Raw genomic sequence first — 6,963 nt, forward strand, 5'->3', positions numbered from 1 at the left:
CGCCAATTAAACTCGTGAGCAGAAAAGAAATTTCCACCCACAAAAAAAAACGTCAGAAACGTCATTTTATCCACAATCATCATCATGTTGGCATAAACTTTCTGACCACGTTTATTTCATAGGTAGAAACTGTTTCTACCAATGAAAAGATTTTTATCTGCAAAAAGAAAATTTCTCCCCATGATAAATTCGTTGGCAGAAGTATATAGATGCATGTGTCAAATACTTTCTTTTGAATTGTTGGCCACAAATGATTCGCCGACAGATAATATTCATTTCTTTTTTGTCCATGCACAAAACGTCGTCAGAGCTTTCACATTTATTATTAATATCGTATGCTTCTAGATTAATTTTCAAATATATAATGAATTTCTAAGCTATAACAAAATATATCGAACATTGCAACAAAAAAATTTTAAACAAAAATATTTTAAACCATTAATACTTTGATCAAAATATAATAAATCATAATTTTTTAGTGTGTCAAGTTACATGAGCTATATTAATATTCATTTTGGCATACCAAAATGAACAAAAAAAATATTAAATATACAAAAAAATGGTTACAATAAAAAAGTCTTCACAAAGGTACATCAAAATGAATAAGATCATGTTAAATCTTATCTACTTGTTTAAATGAATCAAGTATCAAAATAAATGAAGTAAAATTACATTTATACCCGTTAAGTGTAAAAAAAATGACCTATGTACTTTATAACAAAAAATCTCATATATGTTTCGAACCCAAAACCAACTTAAGTTCCCAAAAAATGTCTAGGTGACATTTTGTCTCTCAAAACAACACTTACATGTCCCAAGTGTGATTTTGAAACTAAAATCCAACTAAGAATGTGCTAAAGAGTGTCTTAACTCTCAAAGCCGACCTACAAAACAAGTTTATGGTCCAATCATCCACAAGAAGTCTCTTACCTTTTTTCTAGAATTTTGATCTTGTCCTGCAGTTCTTGGATAGTGTTAGATGCTTCCTGTAGTTGCCCAGAGTCAGAGAGACCACACAATTTTATTGTACATGAAATGCAAATAAGCAGGAAAAAAAAGAAGCTGACTAGATTGGAGGTAACCTCACCTGAAGCTTTTCTTCCGCAGATTACGCTCCTCGATTTCTCTTCGATCTCTCTCCTCAAAGAAAAATCTATTAGGCTCTCTTGTTCTTTGTTTAATTCCTGCAGCTTTAAGCTGGATCACAAATATCAAGAATGTTACATATTTTACAATTCGTGAAACTCCTATTATACTAAGATAAATCTCATTGTTCTATTTGAGGACACGGAGAACCCTCAGTTTATTATTCTCCAAGTTCAAAATCTCTACAGATGTACAATATGCAATCTACATCTACTAAAGCATTATATAAATCTCTTTACAAAATCTTACCCACGACTAGACGGTGCAGTTTAATTGATAAATTCATCACATAAAAGCATTCCCCATTTTCTTTAGCAGAACTCACTAAATAAAATAACATACAATAACATGCACACCTGAAACTTGAGTGATTTACACCTCCTCTCTCCTTCATCTTGCAATTTTTCATGATCAACTTCCTTTCTCTTTAATCTACAAAAGGGGTAGACCTGAAGCATTTTACTGGGCATTGCATAAATAATCAACCATAACTAATGTCTGTGATGCAATAGTTTTTAGTTTTCATAGCAACAGTCCTTGCCTCAGATAACATGCCCGTACAAGTGAATGTTGGAATCTACCATGGATAATAATTAAACACAGAATCAAAGCAAGAGAATGTAGAAATCTACCGTAGATAATATTCGAACACAGAATCGTATTGTTATTAGACCATGAAGATCCCAAACATTTAGTTCACTTCATATACAGAGTACTTAGATTATGTTGTGTTTCCGTTCTATTTCTTTCCAAATCTACAACAAAATAAATTACAATGAATCCACTAGTATTTAGCTTTTCTCCAAACTAGATAAAATTTAAAGGAATATCAAACAACAAACGTTTAGAGGAATTTCCTTTGCCACATCACCTCTTAACATAATAAACACTTTATACTTCAAAAGAATAAGAGAACAAATAGCACAACCGAACCGCATAAGAGAACAAAAAGAAGAACACTAAATGTAGTAAAGGTCATTTACCTTCTTGTGTACTAAGTCTCCAATCTTTTAACAATACCACGTTGCATTTCAACATCTAGCCAATCCATGCCAATTTCTTCAATTTAAAGTAGTAGTCAAAGGTTAAGCTCAAAAGCCCCAGCTGATTCTTCTTCAAAATATCACAAATCCTAAAGTAAGAAGCACACGTCCCATGTAATATAAAACAAATAAGAAATTCATGTGGAATTACCATTTGAAAAAATCAATGTAAATCTCAATTTCATATAGGAACCCAAGTTTGTACATTATCAAGGAACTTGCATTCACCTTGAGTAATAGAACAATAACTTCATCCCCATTGGGATGAACAACAACACTAACAAGATCATGGTGAAATGCACCAAACTAATCTTTTGGAGCTTTGAATAGAGGGAAACCAGAGAGCTTATGGTGAAGAAAATAGTTGTAAACCAAAGAAATAGCAATACTCCAGAAACTTTCTTGCATAATTTGAGGGAACCTTTATTGAATCAAGGATTATGCATATTTGACATTGTAATGGATTGAACATCAATTCATTCAAATCCTTGAACACTAATTTACTAACCTAGTATAAATGATCTTCAAGTAATGGTTATAAAGAAACATAAAAACCACCAACTATACAGGAGGAAAAAATCTGATCTTTTTCTACAAGAACAGAACAAGCTATGAAAAACTAACTTTGTACATCTCCGAACAACCAGTTTGACAAATGGAGAGAGCTCACTTATCCAATTTCTTTGAGCAGAAGAAGACCTTTCCATTTCTTCAAGTTCTTCATCAAAAAAGCTTCACTTCCCTAACAACCATTTTAATGAACTATCTCTAACAATCCCCTTAAGCGTACTTCAGGTTTTGCTGAGTGCAACCATATTATTCAAAATCTTGCAATATTATTGAACTGAAAGATATCCATACATAATTAAGCAACATTCGAAAACACACAAATTATATTTAACAATGGAAACCATACCAAAAAAATTGCAGCTCCATGGATTAGAACTTCTGAACCTTATTGCCCAAATGCTACCAACGAGCAGCTCTCCTAATATCCTACGCTAGAAAACCTCGCCTCACGAACCCCACACCATTTATCAACAAACCCACAGCGTCGATTCGATAGAGAGGTCCAGAGAATCAGAGACGTGAAGAAACTTGGCGGCGGCGTGCGACGTGGAGTTGCAGCGATGGCGATGGCGACGGCGTGCATGATGAAGTCAGGGGAAGGGCTATGGTGAAGATGAAGTCGGGGGTATTGGGAAAATGGGAGGAAAAGTTTTAGAGAATGTTGAAAATGAGGAGAAAATCTAAAAAAATATTTTTTATAAAAAGAGAAAACGTGCGATATTTTAGAAAAGGAACTTTCATAAATATAATAAAAATATTTACGATTTCTCCCTCCATCTTTTTCTCCATATTTTTATCGTCTTTCTCTTAGTATTGATGCGAATCCATCTTTCTTTTTTTTTAGATTTGGATAACCAAATTTATTTATTTATTTCTATCATTAAATAAGAAATTTTAATATCATAAATTACCTAATCATTTACTAAAATAATTGTATGTGGGATTAACAAATTGGACAATTCTTAGTTCAATGGATCAAATTAATTATTTTGGTTTAATTAAATATTATTTACTTGGCTAAAATTCAATTGAGCAAAAAAAAAATAAGTTTAGTTTAGCCCAAAATAAAATAGGACCCAAATACATGTCATTGAGCTTATGGCTATGGTCCATGAACCAGACCAAGTTCAAGTCCATAAAAGCCCACCAGGGAACTCTATACTATAAACAGAGGAGTTCTCTTTATTTGTGAAGAGGGAATTTTGAACTTCAGAAGGTATAGAGAGAATTATCCCCAAGAGATAAAAGACTCTTCAACTCCTGAAATCAAATACCCTCAAAGATTGAAGCTCCTTTGAAGATACAACTTTAAGAACACCTTCAAAGATTGAAACTTCTTCAAAGATTGAAACTTCTTTAAAGATCCAGTCTTTCTTCCAGGACTCCAACTCCAAGAACATCACGTGTTTCGCTTCCTCAAATCAAGCATAAGCATCCAGCCGAGAGAGAACCAAAGGATCAAATTCTAGAGATCGGACCACATCGCATCAAATCAACGTAAATACAACATCAACACAAGTTCAACTCCACAAATCAAATTCTTTAGAAATCTCGTGTCAACACGTCTTTCTTGTTTTTTTCTTTTTTTTTTCATTCACTACATGCATCCTATCGTCTTTCTTCTTTTCTTTTAGGTAATCAAATTAAAGAATCTTGAAAAAATTGGTTAGGCATTTAAATTAAGGTAACCAAAAATAAAAGATTGTGTATAAAAAATATTGAAAAAAATTGTTTATACCAAATTTTGAAAAAAAAATCGTTTAAATTTGGGGTAGCCAAATATAAACGATCGTGTAACCAAATTAAACGATAGAATTAAAAAAACAAATCTAAACGATCGTGTACCAAATAATAGTCAAATCTAAACGATCGTGTACCAAATAGCGTTACCAAATATATTACGCTCATTGTTGACGGGCATTTTTGGTATTTTACACTGTGGGTCTCTAGGCTTTTTCCATTTTCGGAATTGCACAGTGTAAATACTTTGTTGCTTTTTTATATTTTTTAAAATACCCCTTTTAGAAAGGTAAAATTTTGGTATTTAGAAAGTGTGGTAAAAAAACAAAGAATAGAGTTTTTAAAAATTGGGGTTTTTAGCTACATAAATTACGTCTGTAAATATTTAAAATATCTGCCATCACATGGTATCTAGCTATAAACTAAAAAAACATCGTTAGAAATCCAACTTAAAAAATTTTCCTTAAACTACACAACTTTTTGTCAACATATATATTTTTATCGACAAAAACGATGTTGGCAAATATTTAAAATATTTTCCCGCACACGATACGTAGCCATAAACTAAAATAAACTTCGATAGAAATCTAACTAAAAAAAATTTCTTAAGACCACGCTACTTTTTGCCCACGTATATATTTTCTTCAGCAAAAGTGATAATGTGACCACACAATGAAATTATGTCGGCACATCGTATCTTTGCCCACATTCTTTTACGTTGCTAGAAAAACTGTCAGCAGATACCAAAATTCTTGTAGTGTCACTTCTAGAGATAGTAAAGAGGTTGTTCCCTTTAGTGCTAACTTCAATCTTGAATAAAGAACCTCTCCCTCTCATTGGTACGAAAGAGATTCAGTTTAATGGTTGGACCATAAACCAATTGTACCATAGAGGGCCAGTTGTGACTTTAGGAACAATATGTAATCATGGTTATATGAAGTGGACACAAATATATCTACAGTGAAGAGAGCATAGCCACGGGCTATAGTGAACAGACCTTTTAGTTGGCTAATAATGGTTAGCTAAGTTAAAAGAGTTTAGTCAGTTAATTCGAATTGTTGGAACTCATGATCTGTAGATCCGTTAGGTCCCCTACTAGCTCATATCGAATTTAAACTTTGAATAGTGTGATTGAAAAAATCAAATTGTTCTAATTAAGATTAGAGAATTAGCCGTTAATTATATTCGATACAATAAATGTTCACTACTAGAAAAATGGGATAAAATGACACTTGAAATGAAAAAAAAAAAAGTATAGCATGAGTAAAATTGTTGTTAAAAATAAAAAGGCAAAATTTTGGCGAGAAAAAAATGATACTTTCGGATTTTCTAAATCTCCCAACGCAACTTTACACCATTAGGAGAAAAGGCATCAGGAGATAAGGCATCTCCCGATGCAACAATTGGCAAGTCGAGAGATGGAAGAGAACTCCCGACACCAAGAACTGCTGACGCTTTACTTAAACCGTTGACAGTTTGAAAGAACTACCTACGTGTGTCAAACTGCATTGGGAGTTGGCACAATTTAGAAAAACCCTTCCTTCTTCGCGTCATTTTTTTAATGTGATAGTTTACAATCGTCCCTCTCCCTTCTCTGTTCTCTGTCCTCGTGTCCTCCTCCGTCGTGCCCTCTCTCACTCGTCATACTATCTATTTTGCCCTTTACTTAAGTTTTTGGTTGCCCTCTCACTCACCATACCGTTAGTGAAGGTCCTTTGGAGACACCACGGGCTAGAAGAAGCAACTTGGAAGACAGAAGATATGATGAGGAGCAAGTATTCCTCACTCTTTAACTAAGAATTTTAAATTTCGAGGACAAAATTTTCAAAAGGGGAGGAGAGTTGTAATACTCGTATCTTTTATCTCATTTGCTTGCTAAAAAGTGTAAAAGAGACTAAGAGTTTTGCTTAAGATCACGAAACAGAGTGTGCAAACTCGATCTTGTTCGGCCGAGAGAAAAAGCAAAGAAAAGATAGAAGTAAGAATCCTTGACCAGCCTTGAGTAATCTCAGGGGAGATGAAAAATAGAGAGCAAATCCTGGTGCTAAAGCATAAGCATCTCGGTGCTTATCGATCGAGTTGAAAGACAGAAAATTTTTAGAGCTATGTCTCAGACCATCTCCGGACTGTGGCAAATCGAGATGAAAAATAAAAAGGGGTCGGGATGTGCTCTCGAGCCATTTTGGGTCTTATTTGGCCGAGACTAAAAGTAGAAAAGAGAAATATTATGGTTCTCGGGCATGATTTTAGACATGTTCGATCGAGAAAAGTACAAATCTCGGAGGATCTCTATAACGCCCCAAATTTCGAGGTAAGTTTTAACATTTTATGTTAATTTTCGGGAATTTAAATTTTTTTGTGTTAATTTTTATTTGGCTTAGAAGAGAAAAGAAAAAGAAAAAGAAAACAAAGGATATAAATTTTAATAATATGATATAATATAATATAATCATAATAATATAAT

At 33.3% G+C, this 6,963-nt stretch overlaps 1 long non-coding RNA gene across 6 annotated transcripts; it reads right to left on the reverse strand.

The window, feature by feature from the left end:
* Positions 1-589: 589 nt before the first annotated feature.
* On the reverse strand, positions 590-4,206 carry LOC103499097 (uncharacterized). Of its 6 annotated transcripts, none has more exons than XR_007824197.1 (5): positions 3,106-3,458; positions 2,130-2,990; positions 1,503-1,578; positions 1,088-1,197; positions 590-986 (listed from the first exon to the last, which is right to left on the reverse strand). It is a non-coding gene; the product is annotated as an uncharacterized LOC103499097 (long non-coding RNA). The 6 variants fall into 6 exon arrangements; XR_001763917.2 differs by having other exon boundaries at positions 2,130-3,033; XR_007824198.1 differs by having other exon boundaries at positions 2,130-2,259; positions 2,814-3,447.
* Between the last annotated feature and the right edge of the window lie 2,757 nt (positions 4,207-6,963).

This window comes from Cucumis melo, chromosome 10, assembly GCF_025177605.1.
Source record: "Cucumis melo cultivar AY chromosome 10, USDA_Cmelo_AY_1.0, whole genome shotgun sequence".
Lineage (NCBI taxonomy): Eukaryota > Viridiplantae > Streptophyta > Magnoliopsida > Cucurbitales > Cucurbitaceae > Cucumis > Cucumis melo.